Raw genomic sequence first — 23840 nt, forward strand, 5'->3', positions numbered from 1 at the left:
TGCTTACAAAAAAGATGATGAATGTGCATGGGTAAGGGATTGGGACCTTTTTTTTATCAATGATGAATGTGCATGGGTAAGGGATTGGGAATTTTCTTATCAATGTGGAGATTGCTAATGACGAAAATAATGAAAATATTTTATAAATGTAATTTACCTCAATATGTCCCACTTTTCCATTCAATTTTTGTAAATGTAATTTACCTCAGTAAGCCTTGTTTTAAAATTCACGCAGTTTCATAATAATAGACCTTTTTTGTAATGGTGTCATTTTATTAAAATGTTGTTAACCAATCGGCTTATTGTATTTTTGAAGAGTGATTGTTGACCTTGAATAATAAAGCATTCCAATCCCTTGCCCCATGGATGTTTCCTTGACACATTGTTAGCGTTTTATCACGTAAATCATATGTCTATTCTTGTGAATTTAGTTTCTCGTTCTTATGTGCAATTATATTCTTATTTAAAATTGATTACGGGCTCAAAATATGAACATATACTATAATTGTTTATAGTGTGTACGATATATGTGTGTGTGTGTGTGTTTCTTCTATGTCTTTATCTTCTATATTGTATTAAAATATTACATTTTTCTTATCAGTATTTATAAATATATAAATTTATATAATTTAAATGTCAAAGACAATAAATGAAAAGACAACTTAAAGATTATAATAGTTTTTAATTTAAACATATTTTTTCTTTATATGTAACTTTATATTTTACTTAAATATTACAATTTTATTATAATTATTGATAAATATATAAATTTATATAATTTAAGAGTGTATTGTATAAATAAAAAACTAAACATACACGCATATATATAAAAATAATAAATGACAAGAAAATTCAAATATTAAAATGATTTTTCATTTTTTTCCGAAGGAAAGAAAACCATTGGCACTTTTTATTAAATATGCAGTTCCAGTACATAAACAATGAATTTACAAAAAGTAAACAAGATCATCCATATAGGTTCTATGCGATGTCCTTAGGAAATTGTAATTATTTTATTTACTGCAGTAAAACAAAAACTCGATTTTATTATTATTATTTGAATTTATGCATTTAAGATTTTATAAGTTATGAATGAAACAAATATGGAGTATTAACAAATCTTGTAACTCTCTCATATCAAGAAGTTGGGATAGGTAGTTATCTAACCCTAACTACTTCCCTGAATATGAATTCTCCAAGAAGGGGATCAAGAGGGTAATTTTTTGAGTACTTGAGACAACCAAGGAGAAAAAGGAGAATGTCTACCATGCTGGAAGGTAATACGGTTCGAGAGCTAAGTTTGGTGGTGGCTACATAGTTGTGGATGTTGTGACTTATAAGTCTTACAAGAAGGCATCTATCTTGTGAGAAAAAGCTCGAGGGGAGGCTTGGACCTGAAGGCAAGTCTCATGGTTGGGAGGATAAATCTGATAAATTATAGTTGTGACTTCAACAACCGACTGTCGTGAAGACTGAATCCAAGTAAGTATTTAAACTACCATGTTTATTTTGGTTGTGAAACAATATAGGTAGAAATTAAAGGTTGAGGAATATTAGCACTTGAACTAGATAAATAAGTGGCCGGTAGGCACTAGTATGGACTGTGTTTTATACACATATTTATTATAAGGAAACAAAGATAAACTCTGTGGAAAGTAGAAAAAGAAAACAGTACAACTTTTAAGGCTGGAAAACAATAAGCGAGAAATTAAGAAAGAATCCTTTTTTTCTTTAGATACATTTAATTATTTAAAAGAAAGAAAAAAACTGCTAAATAGTGGATTTCTGGAAAATGGGAATGGACAGTTAAATATAATTATTCAGTTAAAATAAACTTGCTCCAATCTGGACAACATTGTATCAACAAGAAAATCATCTAGTGGGCCAGATACAATGGCATCAAAACCTGTAATAGTCAAACTGAATTAAATAAACAAATAACCATAACAATCATCTTATAGATACACGGTGAGTCTCCAAAAGTAGAATAAGCAAAAGGGCATGACAACCTCAATTTACCCGCAGCCCAAGAGGTAGAGAACCCTCAGGGCTTAAAAACCATTCAAATAAGGATATCAATACCATATACAAGTCGAAAACACTCTCTTCGTAGCATATATTTGAATTCAAGATGGAGCTAGAGCCCAGAACAGAGCCCCGGGCCAAACTTTCAAAAACTAAATTGATAATTTCTAAAGAAATTTGGTAAGAACAAACACAAGAATCTAAAACACAGATTACTAACTGAGATTTAAATTTAGAAAACAGAGTAAGCTAGTGGGTCATGAATTCTCAAATGCATTGAATGAGTTCATTAGGGCTTGAACTGAAACTTAGTCACTTTACAGGAAAATCTATAATGAAAACTAGAAATGGAAATTCATCAACTACATAAGTGAAATTGCAACAAAAAGTCATGAACTGGAATTTATTAATTGTTTATGTGAATTTAAAGTTCAAATTTAGAACTGGTACGCCATAGCTTGTAACAAATAAATAATGGGTTCAACTAGGGTTTGGAACCCCCATTAAAGGAACCTCAAGGGGTTTAGTAGATAACAACTTCACTATGAACTTGAAAAATAACACTCGTTATTGTTACAATAATCATAGCTTAATACATCGACAAAGGATTGCCCAAAAGGGCGAAGCTAATCTCAAAACCCAAATAATCTAATAGAGAAAACTTCATTAAGAATCTGAACACTATAATGACTAAGCATGAACCTTGCGGAGGGTTCTCAAAAGAGTCCAAAGCTAAACAGAAATCCATAACCAAGTCCATTCAAACTCTATCGCCTATAGGCTACCAGAGGAAGAGAAGATTCTTTTGACATACCCAAAAAACTAACTTTAGCCAAAACACAAACCCATGGCAGAGCTCTAGAAGAAGCACCTTGCAAAGTTACCTTGAGTGCTAAGGTGCCTCTGGAGGAACCTGAAACAAACAAAGAAAAAGTGTTACCATGATAGCCAATTAACGAAATAACATTTCATAAGGATCAAGCTTGACAAAAAGATGGAAATACTTGTCAGGGCCACGCAGTGGGTGGAAGCTACAGTAGGAACAAAGTCATGTAGCCACTCCTTAGCCACAGAAGCATAGAATAGGGCAACCTACAATGAATCCATGGAGCAAGTAAGTCACTGAAAGGCCAAACCAGGCACAATAATGCTAGCAGTACACAATCAAACCTCACCGATGTGCAATTGAAACTATTAGGGTAAGAATATTGTCGTTGGATGAGTTCAAGCGCGCATGATCGTCGATGGAGCGGAGTTCCCGAGGAAGGAAGGACAACTGGTGAGCAGATGGAGGGATTCCTGTTGTGGGGAAAAATGCCTATGCAGGACGATCCTATCCACCTAAGGTGTGACAGTGCCTTAGCAACAAATGAGTACAGCTATTTTGGTTTCTTCCTTTATGAAATGTGAAAGAAGAGAGATCAATAGACTTACCGGTGTCTTCTGTTTGTCCCTCGATCCGGTCTCTCTTCTCTTTGGGAGTTCACAGCTGCTTGCCTTCTTGCTTGTCCAGCTTCAACGGGTTCCTGCAAGATCACAAGAGAAGAACACTACACAAAGACAGATATTCACATTCATAACTAGTTTAGGATTAGAAATAAACTAAACATACTAATGCATTCATACATCAAAAATACATCAGCATATAGGAGAAACCAAGATAGCTTTATTGATGAATAACAAGGTTCAGGAAGAGATACAACCTAGAGGGCTCCAATCCAGCATCTCCTTCCCAGCAAATGGAATTCCTATCTTCACCCCCTTCAAAGCATTAAGCACCCAATGATTCCAATCTCAAACCAACAGCAATTCTTTGCAATAACAAAATTCCAGCCTCCTAGATCTCATGGAGGAGAGATCCATATATAGATGTTTGGAGAGAGGATGAGTCAGCTTGAGATCTGACTAGTGTCCTCTCCCTCTGTCAGTTCTTGAGTCCACTTGGAGGTTCTTGCTTCCACTTGGAGATTTGGAACCTCTTACTCATCACGAGTCGAATTCCCTGAGGCAAGTGTCATTTTGGAAGCTTCCTGGGTTTTGACACCTTGAGAAATGAGCCTGCCACATGTCCATTCTCGTTCAGCGCAGGTAGCCAGTGTTCCATTTGACATTCCACGCAGGTAGCCAGTGTTGCCTTTGACATTCAGCGCAAACAGCTAGTGTAGCCACTGAAATGATCCTGAATTGACTTGTTTTTGAGCAGTTTCTGGTGGAGAACTTCTGTGAATTGCTGTGGTTTGTTAGCCTTATTCCTCTAGGGGTAGGAACAACATGTTTATGGACTTTGGATCCCTTAGATTATGGACATTTCATGCTCAATGCTGTAAGGCACAAAAATGTCTATAACAATTCCCGAGACCTTCTCCCGCCATCGCTTGAGAGGATAGGGAAATTGTAATAGTTAAATGACTTTTTGTAAAACTTCAATAAAAGATTCAAAACAGTGTATAGAGCATTAAATACAAGATTTAATATATTCATAATGGAGTAGTGTATTCGAATGTGGTAAAAGAATTATATATATATATATATATATATATATATATATATATATATATATATATATATATATATATATATATATATATATATATATATATATATATATATATATATATATATATATATATATATATATATATATATATATATATATATATATATATAATTTCGAATGTACACGTATGCACTTGAAACAATGTCACCATAGTTCAATGATGTGGGTTTTTTTTTATATTTATTTTTTTTTATGTGGAGACATGACATCCTCACTACTACCCAAGCATCTTGAGAGGCTGAAACATATTTTTAAAGCCAAAAATCTATCTAGATCTCATGGATTTACCACAAAAAATAGTCAAAACTATATCAACAGGATAATAAATAGCATCCTCCTATGATAAACAAAAAAACAAACTAATCCATAAACCAGTATTATGGTGCATCAAAATTTCACTTCGCCATCACCTTGCCATCCACTAAAAATTTGTAGTTTGAACCTGTAGGAGCAACCAAACCTTGCATTGAGAGACCATCACGCACTGTGTTGTGCTCCTTGTAGACATGAGAAAGGGTAATATGGTCAAAAGAGTACACAAGGAGCTTTATGTGTTTCATCCATTGAACTAGGTAAGGAATTGAGAAGGAGGATGGTCCAACTATGTCAATAATAGAGCTTGAAATATTATACTTTTTGTATAATTATTTATAAATATATAATTTAATATAATTTAATTTTGGTATAGAGTAAATAAAAAATTAAAAAAGATCCACAAGTATACAAAAATAATCAATAACAACAAAAAGATCAAAGAGTTTTTTAATTTTATTTACATGTTTCTTTAATATATTTGACTTTCATATTTTATTAAAATATCACTTTCATTATTTATATATATATATATATATATATATATATATATATATATAATTAATTTAAGTTTATATTTTATTGAAATATTACATTTCTATTATAACCATAAATAAATATATAAAATATAAACCAAAAAAATTAACATATAACAAAATTAATTTATACATTTTTATTTTATATATTTATCTTTTACATTTTATTGAAGCATCAAGATTTTATTTTAACTATTAATAAATATATAAAGTTATATATATTTAAAAAATGGCAATAACATTTAAAGATTAAAATAATCACCGGCGTCTATAGGGTCTTGGATAGATGGTGATTGAGTGCTCTAGTAAGGCACTCCTTAATGGGAAGTCACTGGTTCAATTCCCCACCCTGATTAGGGTGGTATATTGGACATGATGATGATGTAGCCCCACCAAGCTTGAAATAAAAAATCACCCTCCTTCTAAGCCCCGAGGCAAGCAAGCGGTTGTTGGTACTAGGATAGCCCTCGATATATACCTAGGGAAGTGTGGGAGGAAAGTCATCCCAAAGGAAAGGAAAAAGTTGTTAGTACTTATTTAAGAATGCAACAAAGTTACCCTATTCTAGAACGTCAATATGTCAACTTAAGAGACTAGAATCTAGGTAGGGAGGATAACTACTATAATGCCACCACCCAACAAAACTCAATTGGCTCATATGTTTCTTTTATATTTTTAACTTTTATACTTTATTAAAATATTAATTTTTTTTATGATAACTTGTTATAAATTTCTATAATTTATGTGTATATGGGATAAATAGAAAATCAACATATGAAAATTGTGAAGATAAAGATAAAATAATAGAAATGAATAATATTATTTAAAAAAATTATTGTCTATGTAAATTAAGACTATTACGAGCATAGATTCACCCAAGAATAAAATTAAACTAAGTAAACTAAGTTCAAATTTAATCACTTTTATTTAGCAAACCATGTGACTCAAAATACAACTATTAAATTTCTTATATTAAGTCTACATCGATATTTATAATTTATTTAATAAAATATTTGTTATATTTTTAATTTATATTTAAAAACGTGCAGTCTAAAAATGTCTCATTTTTGTCCAGAAAATAATGCAAATTCTGGCATAATTTTGAAAAATAGGGTTAACGGTTATGGAAATTTAGCTAGGTTTCAACTGTCAAAATTTTAATATTTAATATTTTGGGTGGGGTAAGGGTTTTTTGACAATGTTGAATCCATTTCCATCATAAAAAATTTATTTAACATTCTTTTTGAAAGAAATTTTCACCTAAATCAAATTCCTCCTCTGAATAAAATTGTGAACTCCGGAAACAACACCAAATAAAAATATAAAAAATAACCAATAAATTAATTAACATTTATTTAATAACATGTTACATTTTTTTGTGTAACCGTATATTGTGTTACAAAAAAAGAGATTACATAAGTATTAAGGCATAAACATCGAAAAGCTTCAGCTCCCAAGAATCTCATGTGTGAAATTATCAACAAAGTATACATAATTATAAATAATAGCAGAAAAACCTACTCGATAACCCAGACTAGTTAGGCTAATAGGCCTTCCTTTGAAACAGACTTTCGTCATCCCTTTCATTCCCAGGTTGACACGTGGCGTGAAATTTGGGTCCAGCGAAACGCGATTTGCAAGGATTGAAAGATTATCTTCGGATTCGAGTCCTGTATCTGCAAGCAGAAACACATGTTCTGCGACTATTCACCATTCGTCGTCCCTACCTATTCAAAGCTATTGCTTCTATTTTATGGAACGATAATGGTCACCGCCTGTGTGGGATTGTGGTATTCAAATCCTGTTGTCTATGTTATGGATATTTAGTGGATATAGGAATTTTTTGGCTGAAATCTGGGGTACCCAGGTTTGCGCGCTTAAATCAAGCTACAATTTATGTTGCAGTTTCTTAGATGAGTCATATTAGATAAACCTCCTTTGAATTTGGTGGGCAACTGATAGGACTCTAGCGGGTTGTTTCGAAATTCCGCAACCATTCGACAATTTTGTCTAATTTCGTTCAATTCTGGTGGAAGTTATCTAGAATTGGTAAGCACTACAAAATATCAATAAAATACCTAATAAATTTAGTGAAATCTCGATGGTTTTTATAAATTTGATCTTCTTCCCCTCCGTTTGTCAGTACATAATATGAATTTACTGCATTTTCATCAGTGTCTTTTACTATTAATGAATTGTCTCACAAAGTGGTTAAACTTTACACTATATTTGAATGTATGAACTTAACTTTACACTATATTTGAATGTATGAACTTTTCGATAGGGTTTGGAGAGTATCAAATGGTCTTTTACAAATTTAATATAACTTTGCCTAATATTGTCGGTTTGTTAGATAATCTGAATTTTGCAGAAGGTTCGTTAAAACTGATGGTTATATTTAAGAACAACTTAATTTTAGAAAAGTTGTAAACACAGAGTATGAAATTACTCTGCGTCGTGGATTTCTATGGACCTTGGGTTCATAGGGCAGAATCTTGGAATTTTTTAACATTTGTCGTTTGTTTTTGCAATATTTTTGCCAAATCTTTATAGTGAATATTTTTGGGATTACAAAGATTTATCAAAGTTTCTACATTTACAACAAAAATATGGTTCCTAAGGTTTTCTCTGATCTCATTTTACTGGGAAAGCGAAGTTGACCACAAACACCAGTTTGTGATTTCATTGTACAGGAAATTTTGATCATATAGACCAGTTGGAGTTCTTGTTTTGGGGTATCTTAAATAACGGGGAATTTGTAGCTCAAACCTCACGGATTTTGGACATATTTGTCTCGCTTTGCATTGGATTAGTGTTCATGAATGTTGATCAAAATTATATGCAGGGACCATATATAGATGGGGAGAGGCCTACGGATTCAGATTTTGCGTTGGCACCTAAGCTTCGCCACGCCGGAGTGGCCTTGGCCCACTTCATGGGCTTTCAATTTCCTTAGGAGCTCAGCGCGCTGCAGAACTGCATGAACGTATTTTACAAATTTAATATAACTTTGCCTAATATTATCGGTTTGTTAGATAATCTGAATTTTGCTGAAGGTTCGTTAAAACTGATGGTTATATTTAAGAACAACTTAATTTTAGAAAAGTTGTAAACACAGAGTATGAAATTACTCTGCGTGGTGGGCTTCTATGGACCTTGGGTTCATAGGGCAGAATCTTTGAATTTTTTAACATTTGTCGTTTGTTTTTGGAATATTTTTGCCACATCTTTATAGTGAATATTTTTGGGATTACAAACATTTATCAAAGTTTCTACATTTACAACAAAAATATGGTTCCTAAGGTTTTCTCTGATCTCATTTTACTGGGAAAGTGAAGTTGACCACAAACACCAGTTTGTGATTTCATTGTACAGGAAATTTTGATCATATAGACCAGTTGGAGTTCTTGTTTTGGGGTATCTTAAATAACGGGGAATTTGTAGCTCAAACCTCATGGATTTTGGACATATTTGACTCGCTTTGCATTGGATTAGTGTTCATGAATGTTGATCGAAATTATATGCAGGGACCATATATAGTTGGGGAGAGGCCTACGGGTTCAGATTTTGCGTTGGCACCTAATCTTCGCCACGCCAGAGTGGCCTTGGCCCACTTCATGGACTTTCAATTTCCTTAGGAGCTCAGCGCGCTGTAGAACTACATGAACGTATGTATATGTACAGAGAATCATCCTTGCTCGTGCAAAATCATCATTGTCAATGAATATTCTCAATCCGAATTTGGAAAAAGTTGTCCACCTGTGTTACTGTGGCTTGTCAATAAAGTGTCTTACTTGTGAAGATAATTAAGATCTTCATACGATGATATCGTTGTCTTAATGAAATTGGTGTTTCATTGACCTGATGGTAATGCAATTGAGAATTTGTGATTATTTAATATTCTTAGTTTGAATATTTGTGATTATTTCACCCTTCAGTTACTGGCGGAACTCGTCCTGGCCTTCATAAGTTCTTGGCCTTCATTTCTGTTATGGGGGTCCTTCATTTTTATGGGCTGAATACATATGATATACATATCTATAAATGCATTTTTTGTACCATTTTTCTGATTTTCATACTATTTTTCTAATCTAAAAAATCTATCGGCCTCTTTTTGCACTTTTTAGGGCAATTTCTAGTATAACTACAGAGTGACCAAAAAGTCTCGCAACACCAAAGTGCATGCTAGCAAACAAAAATAACCAGATTCACCCAATAACGTGCTACCAAATAAACTCCTAAGTTGCAATAACCAAAACATAATACCATCCAGTGATCAAAAGCACTAAGCAATCTGACAAGCCTCAACATTTACGCCAAGGGAACACATACTACATCCATGAATGTGATATGCAAACATGCACCCAAAGCCAAAGCCCCACAATATTCTTAATCCGCAAATGTAGATGAAAATTCCAGATTAAAACCAACTCCATAGTACCAACACGTGTTCAGAAAAGGATGAGTCCACACACAAGACATAAACCAAAGAATAGACCAACATTACGGCCACATGAATACAGAAGTACATAACATATTAAGAACTAAATAGATAGGCCACTTACATATCGTGTAAAAAGCCAGAAGGCTAGAGTAAATTCATAAATGAGTTACTCCTCGTTAACTAGGGAGGGAATAGTAGGAGACAACAAACTATCATCCACAAGACGATCTATCAAATATCCAGATGCAGATTCACCAAGGAAAAACCCTTCCATCTTGGATAGACAAGCAGCAACATTGTCTAAACAAAACCACATATTTTGAAGCATTCACTTCATATCTTCCCGAGTGGAAAAAACCATTGGTGTTATTGACTCATTTGTCTTTGAAAATAAGGCACAACAGGTTCGTGAGATGTCTTTTAAGAGCCAAGGGACTCAAAAAAATGCCACCTTCTCTGACGAAATCTTCTAAGAGTTGGCATCCATTTCTCATCCTCAGAGACTAATTCTGAATCAAAATAATATGGCCATTCTCCACTATCAGAATTTCTCACCAAATTGCAGGGGAAGCACATCAAATGCAAAGGCTATGGAATCATATGCAAAAGGGCACACCCTTTTGTACTCAAAGAGACTAAAACCTCCTTGTCAAATACTCATTCTCAATCTTGAAGGCATGAGGAAAGAAGCAAAAAGAAACACAAGACGTTGACGTAGCGACCCATGCTCAATGAATTTGGACGAAGAATGAAGTGGGAGATAATCCAACCTACACTAAAAAACAACCAGGTCATCACCTACAAACCAAACAATAAGACCATCATCCATAATATTATTTAATTTCTCCGCAATGAAGAATCATAACCCATAGGGTTAACTGACACATTACCAAAACGCCTAAACGAATGAAGTGGGAGATAATTCAACCTACACAAAAAAACAACCAGGTCATCACCTACAGACCAAACAATAGGACCATCATCCAGAATATTATTTAATTTCTCCACAATGAAGAATCATAACCCGCAGGGTTAACTGACACACTATCAAAACGACTAAACAAGACAGGATACAACTACCACATAAATGTGGCTAGTAGGAGTACCAATCCAACAAAAATAAACTTTCAAAATTTGCTATCGACAAAAACCCCATGTAGAATTGGCACACGAAATTATCCCCAGAGAAAGGACATGACACTAAATAAGAAGACAGGGAAAATTCTAAATGAACACATGGCGACTCCCAACCATACTCAATTAATGAGAGCTAAAACTTAAGGAATATCAGAGTCCCACTAAACCTTAAACAATCAAAGAGAGGCCTCTCAAATTAAGCACATAACTCATAACTCACTAAATTGACCCAAACTGGGGAGTCCACCATAAATCCCAACCAACACTAGCCCAATAGCGTATCACGAGAATTCACACCAAATGCCACCAAGAACAAAAAACAAGAGACACCATACAACTATTGAGGCCCTCCCCCAAGTAGAGACACCAACATAAGGATACGCCTCAAGAGAAACTGCTCCCAATTGCTACAAATGCTAACAAGAGTGGAGAATAAGGAGGGATCCCCGCCTCTCCACTCACACCGGCTACAATCTCTCATCAAACAACTTCGATAATTAAATAGAATGCACGTTCTCTCCCTTGACAAAATAACAAAGGGATACAAAAACAGAATATTTACCTCAATGCATGTCTCACAAATAGCAAGGATTTAAAGAGTTTTGTGTTGGAAGAATCATCGCACCTCTATGGAATCAGTAATTTCCACCCTAGGGATCCTAGTTACTGGTTGGGAACGTTTACCAACACCTGAGGGTTTTGGTGTAACAGAAAACCTCTTCATGGACCCAGGTTCAATTCCCCCAAGTTGCTTTTGAGGGGGTTTGTAACGTTTACCAACACCTAAGAACTAACTCGCATCAACTACGGTGCCAAGCAGACCGGTGGAAAAGACCTAAAGAAGCTTCGGAAGACTTGGGAAGAACAAGTGTGTACTTTTTGCACCTCTAGAGCATTGGAATCAGAAAAACATTTCATTTTGGAATGTTATATTTTCATAGACATTATAGATAGTTCTAGTAGTACATTAACATGGGTTCCTTGGCATTGTCTTTTCAATGAAGGTACTCTTAGAAGGTTGACTCAGCTCATCATTAATTTCAATAATAAAAAAATTGAATTACAAAAAGCAAAAAGTAGAAAAAATAGTGATCCCATAGACTATATCTAACCTGAAAAATTCATTTCATTAACACAAGAAAAGAGACATAGACATTAACTACTAGCGACCCTCACACTAGAAAAATTCAGATGTTCCGTCAACACGCTCATCAATACATCCTCTGGACACCTGAGTATCACGCTTAATAGCATTTCATTAATAATGCCTCAAAATTGAAGTCAAGGTGAAGCTTACGGCACTCAGATATTGGGCTTCACTTTTGTTTATTGTCCTCAATCAGGGGAGCTAGATAATGTCGATATTCACTCCCTTAGATATGATATATTGGACTTGATATTTACTAGGGGAGCGATTCCTAATGTTGTGCAAGGACCAATAATTGATATAGTACTGGTCCCACCAAACCACCAAAAATTGAGACTTTTGCAACCAATATTTAAAAAAAGATAAATAACATTAAGTATAAATAAGTATTAATTTATGTCCAAAATTTCCCCATACATTGACTGGGCCCACAACTATCCATAAATAGTATCTTAATACTTAAGAGTGCAAACCATATTGACCCAACTAGAAAACAGATAAAACCATAAATGCTTCCAAAATGGTCTATTCCAAAAGTACAAAGTAGCAGTCACTTCAACCCCCACTCATTAGAACTGAAGCTTTGTATCCCACATAAATATCCATACCTGCACATAATAAAAGGGAATGTATGTCAGCCATAACTGTTGTGTTGTTCAACAACTAAACCCCCTATGTTCAATAAATGACACCCAACCCAATAACATTTAAACCCACTTTTTTCAATAAATGACACCCAAACCCAATAACTGCAATAAATGACACCCAACTCACTCTATTTCTGATTAAAACAGATCAAAGCACATGAATCAACAAATAACAAATTCCCAACCATTAGATCACATCAAAATAAATCCAGAACACACAGTCAAAATGAAGCCATTTCAACCCATGTCCATACATGTCCACCAATTAAATTCAAGTGCCAAAAACTATAAAAGAAGTTCAGCCAATGTTGAAGTTGCATCCTATGCTTTCAAAGTATTCAGCAAACTTGAAGACAACATCACAAAACAGTTGCCATTATATCTAGGTTAGTTAGATCAATTACAACATTTTCTTCTTATAGTTCTATTTTCATTTATTAGAGTTCTTACAGATTCAGTGTCACTTTCATGAAAATCAACACACAACCTACAGTGCTATTTCACAATTCATCTTCTTAGAGATTCAGTTTCACTTTTATGAAAATAAATACACAACCTACAGTTCTATTTCACAATTCACCTATTTCTATTTCTATGTTCAGACTTATAGACGTATTGATGTGCCTGACAAGATTTTATTTAAAAGCATAATCAAACGACTACTACTTAAGAAGAGCCGACATATAACCAGGAGGATCAGAGGAAAACAGACTGTAAGGGAAACACTGTTAAGGAGCACCAAAATATAACCACAAGGATATGACAAAAATAGGCAGTAACGAAAAGACTGTTAAGGGGAACCGAGTTATAAGATGAAAACATACAGTAAGGAAAACATTGTTGTCCATTTAGATGAAAACATATAGTAAGGAAAACATACAGTAAGGAAAATAGAGTACTTAGATTTTATAAAACAACATTAAAGACTTTGCAATAGGTCAATTTCTCCATGGAGAATTTATCTTTTCCTCTCTATATTCCTTTACTTCTCTTGGTTTGATGATCAACATATGCATGACCACATTTTATTAACTCCACCACCAGATCATAAAGCTCTTGAAAATAGTTACTGTTGTAGGTTATCTTAAAAGTTCCCCAACCCATCTAATGTATATTTCTTAAACAAGTTCTATATATTCGTTTTCCCATATATGGAAATTTTTTCGTGATTTATAAATTTGAAGGCGTTATTTGCTTAATCCAAGGATGTCAAAAACATTCTTATAGGACAAGATTTTACTTTAATCCTTATCTATCACCTGGAAACCAATGTTATGTGTGTCATGCAAATTATGGGTGCTGACTATCGTTTTATTTTTGTGCTACATGGATCAAGTTTGTTTAGCTTTGGATATTTTCACTTTTTGGCCACGGACCTTCCTTTTTTCCTTGGCTTTTTGTCTTGCTTATTCTTAGCTTTTTCCCATCTTCTAAGGCAAAAGAAAGTTGTAATTTGCAATGAGAGACTACGAAGTAATGCAATTTGATTTTTTGGAAGTCAAATCTATGAAATATTATAATTGAGAAGATTTCTTGGAAACTTGATCCAACTTTTCCTTTATTTCAGTTACCCCATTATCGAGCATTTCTTTCTCTACATGATGAAAGCATGGATTCAAGGCTTTTTATGCACATAACTACCGATAACCAAAACATCACAAGTTGTGATCAATAGAGTAACTGAATGTGAAGGAACTTCTTCCTTGGCCATAGCCATGGTTCTAATGATGCTAGCATGTGCAATATCACTAGCTAATGATACGAGACAGAGTGAAACAAAATATATGTGCACATTTCTCTTGCTTATGCCTTAGCTAAAACACTATGTAAATAGGTGAACAAAGTTCAATGGCAAGACTCAGAATGTAATAATCAAAATCGACTAAGATAGTAACTCAAGATAATTTGGCTTTTGGTTGCCTATCCTCCAAATGACCTACGACAAGATTTTACTTTAATCTTGATCTATCACCTGGAAACCAATGTTATGTGTGTCATGCAAATTATGGGTGTTGACTATCATTTTGCTTTTGTGCTACATGGATCAAGTTTGTCTAGCTTTGGATATTTTCACTTTTTGGTCACAGGCCTTCCTCTTTTCCTTGGCTTTTTGTCCTGCTTATTCCTAGCTTTCTACCCATCTTCTGAGGCAAAATAAAGTTGTAATTTGCAATGAGAGAATACGATGTAATGCAATTCGATTTTTTGGAAGTCAAATCTATTATAATTGAGAAGATTTCTTGGAAACATGATCCAACTTTTCCTTTATTTCAGTTACCCTATTATCAAGCATTTCTTTCTCTACATGATGAAAGCATGGATTCAAAGCATTTTATGCACATAACTACCGATAACCAAAACATCACAAGTTGTGATCAATAGAGTAACTGAATGTGAAGGAACTTCTTCCTTGGCCATAGCCATGGTTCTAATGATGCTAGCATGTGCAATATCACTAGTAAATGATACGAGACAGAGTGAAAAAAAATATATGTGCACATTTCTCTTGCTTATGCCTTAGCTAAAACATTGTGTAAATAGGTGAACAAAGGTCAATGGAGAGACTCAAAATGTAATAATCAAAATCGACTAAGCTAGAAACTCAAGATAATTTGGCTTTTGGTTGCTTATTGCACTGTTACTAAAAATCTAATTTTTCTTCCATTTCCATCTAGTTACTTCACTATAGTGGAAATGTAGGGATGTGGTCAAAGGACAGGTTTGGAGAAAGGGATGCTGAGGCATGAACTCTATTTGTAATCTTCGACTTTTGTAATAATACATATTCCAATGTCAGCCAATCACTTACAGAAAACAACAAAACAACAAAACAACAAAAAAACAACAAACAACAAAACAATATTTTAAGTATTCAAACCGAACAAGAGCTCTGTTGGGAAATGCATAACAAAACAAATCAATACAGTCATGGTATTTTAAGTGTAAAGACAAGTTATCAAAACAACAATCACTGATAATTTTGAAGACATACAACAAAATGATTCTGTAGATTTGATTTTTCAAGGATACTAACATACATGTTGATAATTTTCTGTAATAAAGCAGAAGTATTTTTGCCTTGTATGAAAGCATAATTTACAAATATTCTAATGTCTAAATGCATGCAATAATTTTATAGGTTGTTGCATCTATGGAAAAATGAAGTTATGTTGCTCGTACAAGGAGAAGTGACAGGAGAGTGACAAGGGGTGCACAGTTGCGATGTACATCGTCTGATGAGGACAAGATAGCTGATGTCAATGTCAACAATGCACTAGGGAACATTGTTGAGGATGACCATGTGAAGACAGTTGATATTAACACACCATCAGCGACAGAACCACCATCAACAACAGTCCAAGGGGCAAGTTCAACTAAAATGATCAGTGTTATAAGAGGATGGACAAAAGAACAAATGTTAGTTGTTATTGACGACATAGAGTTTAATGGATACTCAGTTTAGGCATCTGCAAAAAAACATGGTATTCCTCCCTCATCAATAAATTATTGGATAAATGGACTGACTCATACAAAATGTAGAAGGTCTCTTACAGTTATGACAGAGGAGGAGGAGGCTGAGGTGGTTGAGTGGTGTAAAGAGATGGCCCAAATGGGACATGGACTAGAGTTGATACAAGTCAAATCCGCAGTTGCTCAAATCTGTCAAGGGAGGCCAAACCCATTCAAAGATGGGTTTCCTGGTAAATCATGGTGGTTTGGATTTAAAAAAAGGCATCCAGAACTTGTATTGCGTATTGTTGAGGGCCTTGATAAAGACAGAGCATTAAATTTTCACCCTGCAGTTGTGCAAAAGTTCTATGACACACTTTCTAGTGCTTACGATAAGCATTCTTATGGAGCAGACCATATATGGAACTGTGATGAAACAGGTTTACAAGCAGCGAGGAATTGTGGCATGCGGGTAATTGCCAAGAGAGGGAGCCGAAATGTGCCAAAGATTTTGCCTAAGAGTAGGGAGTGGATAACTATTTTATGTTGTGTCAATGCAATTGGTACTTCAATCTCATGATTTTATCTATTCAAAGGTAAAAATCAACTGAAAAACTATATACAGAACTATGAACTAGGTGCATGCATGGCTACACATCCCCATGCATGGATGACTAAAGAACTGTTTCTAAGTTGGCTTTTTCACTTTGCTGCATCGGTACTAGGTGGTGTCTCGCCTAATAACAAACACCTATTGATATTAGATGGCCATGGGAGCCACATGGTTGTACAAACAATTGAGAAAGCAAACAATTTAGGCATTGACCTATTGACATTGCCCGATCATACCACTCACAGACTACAACCCCTTGATGTTAGTGTGTTTGGCCCTTTTAAGAACTTTTTCAGGTCGGAGCGCATTGCATGGATGGCAAATAATCCAGGGGTTGAGGTGAAATGGTTCAAGCTAGCAAAGCTTGCAAGTAAAGCTTTTAAAAGGGCTTTGACACCATCAAATATCAATGCTAGCTTTAGGAGGACTACTGAACTATGATGCTCTTATGCATGATACTGGTTGTAGCCAAGCGTTTCATGTGGATGGTCAGGAAGATGGGAATGCCCAAACAGGGGTTGAAGTGCAAGAAGTAGATGACCAAGATGATGTTGTTGCAACTATTAATATGATTTCCCTATCTCAAGGACACTTATATGCTGAAGATGATGACACTATATGTGAAACACAATATAACCATGAACAAATTCGCAGTAACATGGAGATCGTTCCACCAACTCAAGAACATGAAACTCCTGTTGCTAGTAGTGTTAATGACATTGTTGAACATGCAGTTGATAATGACCAATTGACATTTCCAAGCCAAGTAACCCCACCTTCATGGCTAGCAGAAGCAATGATTAATATGAATGCACATAGCGTCTCAGCAACCAATGAAGAAAGCATGAACATGCCCTCACAACTAGCAGAATTGAACAGTGAAATTTTTCATCTTTTTGTGGACAATAGATCAATGGAAGAAGATGAAGCACATAATGAGGCATCAAATGAAGATGATGATATAGTTCAATCAGTTCCATTAGATACTGAAAGGGAAGTACTAAGCAATGACAGTCAGGTGGGAGGGGTGGAGAAGACACTTGGCCGATTCCTAAAGCTACCAGTAGAGAGAGTATCAATGAAAAAAAGCAAGGTGCACTGGGTAGTCTTCGTCTAGGCCAAAGCTCACAGTTACTCACCTCAGAGGACTATATAAACCTGTTAGTTGAGTCTAAAGAAAAGAAATTTTAAATGCAAGAATTAAAACAGAAAATGAAGGATCTAGTCAAGGAGAAGAAGGAAGCAAGGATTGTTGCAGCGCAACGTCGAGAAGATGAAAGGATTGAAAGAGATAAAGCAAGGCAAGTTAAGGACCAACAAAAACAAATGGCAAGACAGGAAAAGGAAAAACGAAAGGCACAACAAATGCTTGAAAAGGAACAAGGGATGATCAATATGGTTAACAATGATACAAGAATAGTTGATGAAACCAAGATTATTTCAAACTCATTGGACTCCATCGCAGATAATACACCATTATTCCAAGATCTCATAAACATTCAAGTGCCTCACTATCAAACTGAGGGTTTACCCACTTGCCTTATTCCTACCAGAGTTGGTGTCAATTCTATGTATTCTCATTACACACCTCCACTTAATGCAGGGGTCAATAGTGCAAATGTAAGGTATGGGTACTCAATACCTCCATGGTTGGAAGCTGCAAATTGGAGTCAATCATATGGCAGCAATCAACCATTTCCTAATTAACCTTGACAGGTATGGCAACCTACCTGGCTCAAGAATGTAACTCGGGGAGTTTTGGCACTCAAGATTCCCAGGGCCATAAATAATAGGGGTGTCATATGTTTTTGGTTGTAACCACATTATGATGTCGATTTTGGATAGATTGTATCTTTTTCTTGTCACAGAAACATTTTGGCTTACAACCTAAGTTGTTTTATTTCATAATGTGTAGAACATTGTAGCCAAAATCCATTTTAGAAGGAACATCTATAGTCTATTATAATGTAGAAATCTTACAAGATTCTCAGGGTCATAAAGAATAGGGGTGTCATATGTTTTTGGTTGTAACCACATTATGATGTGGATTTTGGATGGATTGTGTCTTTTTCTCGTGACAGAAACCTTTTGGCTTACAACCTAGGTTGTTTTATTGCTTTGAAATGCTAACAACATTATGGTTCTATCCACACATCATCTAAAGTACATAGAAATCAAATTGCAACCATTGCTCTCAATCTTCATTTAATATTCTTGCACAATTTGAGACGTGCAATAAATTTGAAACTTGCAAACTTCTCCCTTTGGATTTATATATATATAATCTGGAAAGAAAAAATCTTTATATTTCAGAAAGAGAAATATACATGTTACATCCTCTGCAGAGAATTAGAAGTGGCTCACAGTGCTTTTTCTGTAAACTTGAATCATACACCAATCCTGCTGATATGTTGGTGTTCATAAATCCTGCAAAATACTTATCACGGTTTGCGTCACTTGCCTTTTGAGCATCCCTCCTATTTGAAGCCCTGAGTCAACTCGATCACCTATTGTTCAAGGCTATGTAGCTAATCTACCCTCCTACGAGATTATCAAACTAGATCAAGACCAAAACATATTCAACAGTAAGTAGTTAATTGTTAGAGCACAAAGATTAACTCAATAGAGCCAAAGGGTATACTAGGTTAATTTCTTTGTAATATTTTTGAAATGTTAATAAAATTAAATTTCCATGTTTTGCCTTGAGTTGCATTATGATTCTTTTGAGAAATTAGCATTTCATTTGAGCCAGTACAAGTGTGATCGAAGCAGTGGACACATAAGAGCCAGAGAAGTTGCAAATAAGTGGTACACTGGGCATTCCACACTCCAGGACATTGTAAAGGCCAACAGAGCCATGTAAAAGTCCATAGTCAAGTATCACTTTTAATGTGTATCATTTTTTCCCTTTTTGTGGCAAAGAAGTTTCATAAAAATAAATGGAGTTGGAATGTTTACTCTTAAATTTACAAAATCATAAAAAATTAGGTGGTGGTAAAAGAAGACAAAACATGTCAATTTAAATTCAATTTCATGTCATATTTTTTCTAAAATTTAATATATAATTTTTATCTAATTTATTCATTTTCTTTGAAAGATATCATTAATATTTTACATAAATTTTTAAGTAGTGACAAAACCGCGACCCCCCATTTCTCTATTGATTTATGTTTTTTAATTCCAATTTATTTAAGAGATGTGTTGTAAACATTCTAAAGATTGCTAAACAAATTTAAAAATAAAAAGTTAGCATATTTTTTGATTATTATTAAAATACTAGTAAAAATGATCATATTTTAGTATATATAAAACAGCAACCCAAGAAACTACCCTTTCAAGTTTATCAAATCATTGTTTTTTAATAGAAATTTGAAAATAGCATATAACAAAATGTTAAAATTATTTTTTTGAAAATTTTTAAAATATATTTTATATTTTTTATAATAAAATTTTTAATTATGATTATAATAACCTATTTTATATTATTCAAAATATAATATATAAAATCATTTGTTTAGAAATTCTACTTTTATATATATATATATATATATATATATATATATATATATATATATATATTTAAAGAGTTTTAGCATTTCATTTAACTTTACATAAAGTTATTTATATTTTGTTAGTGATTCACCATATTTTTTACCAATATTTACTATTAGTTGACTTATTTGCAAATTTAGTATTTAATTTTTATAACATTATTTATATTTTCTAAACTCATTAAATAGGTTCACTATAGCTCTTACCAAAATTTATTGTGAGTTAGCTTTGTTACAAATTTAGCATTTAATTTTTATAATTAACAAGTATGAAACTCAACTGATTTAATTGATATTTTTATATTATTTTTTTATCTTTTTCAATTTGAGTACTTTTTTGCTTTTGCCATATAATGAGACACATTAACATGCTTTTACCGTGCTACTAATTCCAAGTACACACATTTCATTAGAGTGCCATAGATTTCCTCACTGTGAAGTAAACATAACAGTACTGTGTGGAATCTAATCAAAATGGAAAACGAGTGTCATGATGTTTCTAGTTTCCTTTTGGGTTTGGGGAAGAAAATCGTATTAATAAACAAAACATTTGTGTGATCTTGATTAAACAACTCCCCTTCACATTAATTATGGAAGTTGTCCTTTTTAGACACGTTGTGAGTTGTCACTGAAAATGTTCAAAGGAATGCTTTTACTGCACACCAACACATGCTGACTTTCGATTCAACAGACTGATTTGTTGGAGAAAAATAAGTCAACGCTAAATAAAGCACCTCCCATAATCCCTATAAATATCTCAAATCTAAGAACTACCATATGGTTTGAGGAATGTGCCTGAAAATAAGAAATTGTGAATCAATTTTTTTTCAATTGGAGTGAAATACAGATACATGCTGATAAAATGAAAATGAAAATTCATGTTATGTCTCCACAGTATATAAAATGTGGAGGTATAGTTCCAGAGTCTGCTTAGAGCATAAACTATTAGAATGAATTGCATCTTATCTAAAAAAATTATTTTTTGGCCAAGGCATGTTATATTTTATTATTAAACAATCGAAATACCAACAATGCTTCATATGGGACCAAAGTATGGTCATGTTAGGTAACTAACATGTCTTCTATGTAGCTAATTTACCCTCCTCCCAGATTATCAAACTAGATCGAGACCAAAACATATCCAACAATAAGCAGTTAATTGTTAGAGCACAAAGATTAACTCAATAGAGCCAAAGAGTATACTAGGTTGATTTCTCTGTAATATTTTTGAAATGTTAATAAAATCAAATTTTCCATGTTTTGCCTTTAGTTGCATTATGATTCTTTTCAAAAATCAGCATTTCATTTGAGCCAATATAAGTGTGATCGAAGCAGTGGACACATAAGAGCCAGAGAAGTTGCAAATAAAAAGTACACTGGGCATTCCACACTCAAGGACATTGTAAAGGCCAACAGAGCCATGTAAAATTCCATAGTCACTATTAATTCCAAGTACACACATTTCATTAGAGTACCATAGATTTCCTCACTGTGAAGTAAACATAATAGTAGTGTGGTGGAATTTAATCAAAATGGAAAACCAGTGTCGTGATGTTTCTAGTTTCCTTTGGGTTTGGGGAAGAAAATCGTATTAATAAACAAAACATTTGTGTGATCTTGATTAAACAACTCCCCTTCACATTAATCATGGAAGTTGTCCTTTTTAGACAGGTTGTGAGTTGTGACTGAAAATGTTCAAGGGAATGCTTTCACTGCACACCAACACACGCTAACTTTCGATTCAACAAACTTATTTGTTGGGGAAAAATAAGTCAACGCTAAATAAAGCACCTCCCATAATCCCTATAAATATCTCAAATCTAAACACTACCATATGGTTTGAGAAATGTGCATGAAAATAAGAAATTGTGAATCAACTTTCTTTCAATTTGAGCGAAATACAGATACATGCTGATAAAATGAAAATGAAAATCCATGTTATGTCTCCACAGTATATAAGATGTGGAGGTATAGTTCCAAAGTCTGCTTAGAGCATAAACTATTAGAATGAACTGCATCTTAACAGAGGGAAGGGACGCTGCTACAGGGACGAAGAAGAGGAGGTAAGCCGCTGAAAAGAGGAGCAGCAGAAACCCTAAACCCCTAACCAAGGCTTAAAAAATTTAGAATTTTGCCCAAAACCCTAAACCCTGCAAAAACCCTGATGGGAAACGTGATGGGAAATCTGCAAAACCCTAAACCCCTAACCTGCAAAACCCTAAACCCTCAAAACCTGCCATGCAAAGTTAACAAAAATTCCATTAAGCTGTTTTGTGTTGAAAAACACATCAGAAATAGCTAGTAGGACTAAAATCCTACCGGATAGAAGCCATGTCCAAGTCTAGAGCTCGCCACACCTTCGCCAGACCTTCTCCGGAGCTCGCCACAAGTGCAACGAGTTGGAAATTAGCAATTGGACAACAAAAAAACCAAAAAAACCAAACAAAAAGCACAAAAACCTGCAATTACCTGTGAATGCAACCTTCGACCTTGAACTCACTGAAACTACTATTGGCTCCTCCCCAAACAACAAATAGCGCGAATTAAACCACCACCAAGGAAACCCTAAACCACCGGCGCTCCAAAATGACCAACAATTTGCAGGCGGAAAACCACAAGAAAAACAGAAACCCTGTTTCAACCATGGACGCATATCGACAAACAGTGGCGGACATCAGCTCAACCATGGCAGACGAAATGCGCAGGTATTAGAGCCGTCCCGCGCCATCGTCGGTGGAGGGCTTCACCCAACAACCGGACCCGAACAAAAAAACAAGAGGGAAACAACACATCACAGAAATGAGGCAGAAACAACCCTATTCATGGTGCGGAAGCGTGTTTTGAAAGCTTGACACGATGCCCAACACGTGGCAGTGCACGACACACACCTGTCGTCCGACTCCCCATGCAGCGCACGTGGCTATAGGCGAGGTGGAGGGGAGGGCACACAAGGAATGGCATCCCTCCCCTCCTTCTCTTGAATCATGAGAAATATAGATTGTGAATATTCAACCATGACTAGACCCCACACTCTTGGCCGTACCCGGATAGTTATACTTAGAATATTATGGAATCTTGTGTAGTTCGATGCAACTGCTCAGGAGCGTGTTATGCAACAGCTCAGGAGCGTGTTATGCAACAGCTCAGGAGCGTGTTTAATGGATCGAGGACAGGAAACTACATCACGGTTTTGTCATTAAATATTCAATGTAGGTTGGAATATGGTTCCCCCAATGCTTTTGGTTACTTTTCGCTTAAGTCAGGTATGGAATGTTTAGAATTTTGAGTTTTAGTGGAAAAAAAAGTGTCTAATGCTGTAATTCGATTTATATTATAACATTTTGTATTAGCATTTTAAACCCAAAAATAGTATCCCGAGATTCCTGTGAAAAAATCGAAAGCTCCTATAGACTGTTTGTTT

The sequence above is a fragment of the Pinus tabuliformis genome, chromosome 4_2 (assembly GCF_031772625.1).
Source record: "Pinus tabuliformis cultivar Carrire ecotype Pingquan chromosome 4_2, CPIR1, whole genome shotgun sequence".
Classification (NCBI taxonomy): Eukaryota; Viridiplantae; Streptophyta; class Pinopsida; order Pinales; family Pinaceae; genus Pinus; species Pinus tabuliformis.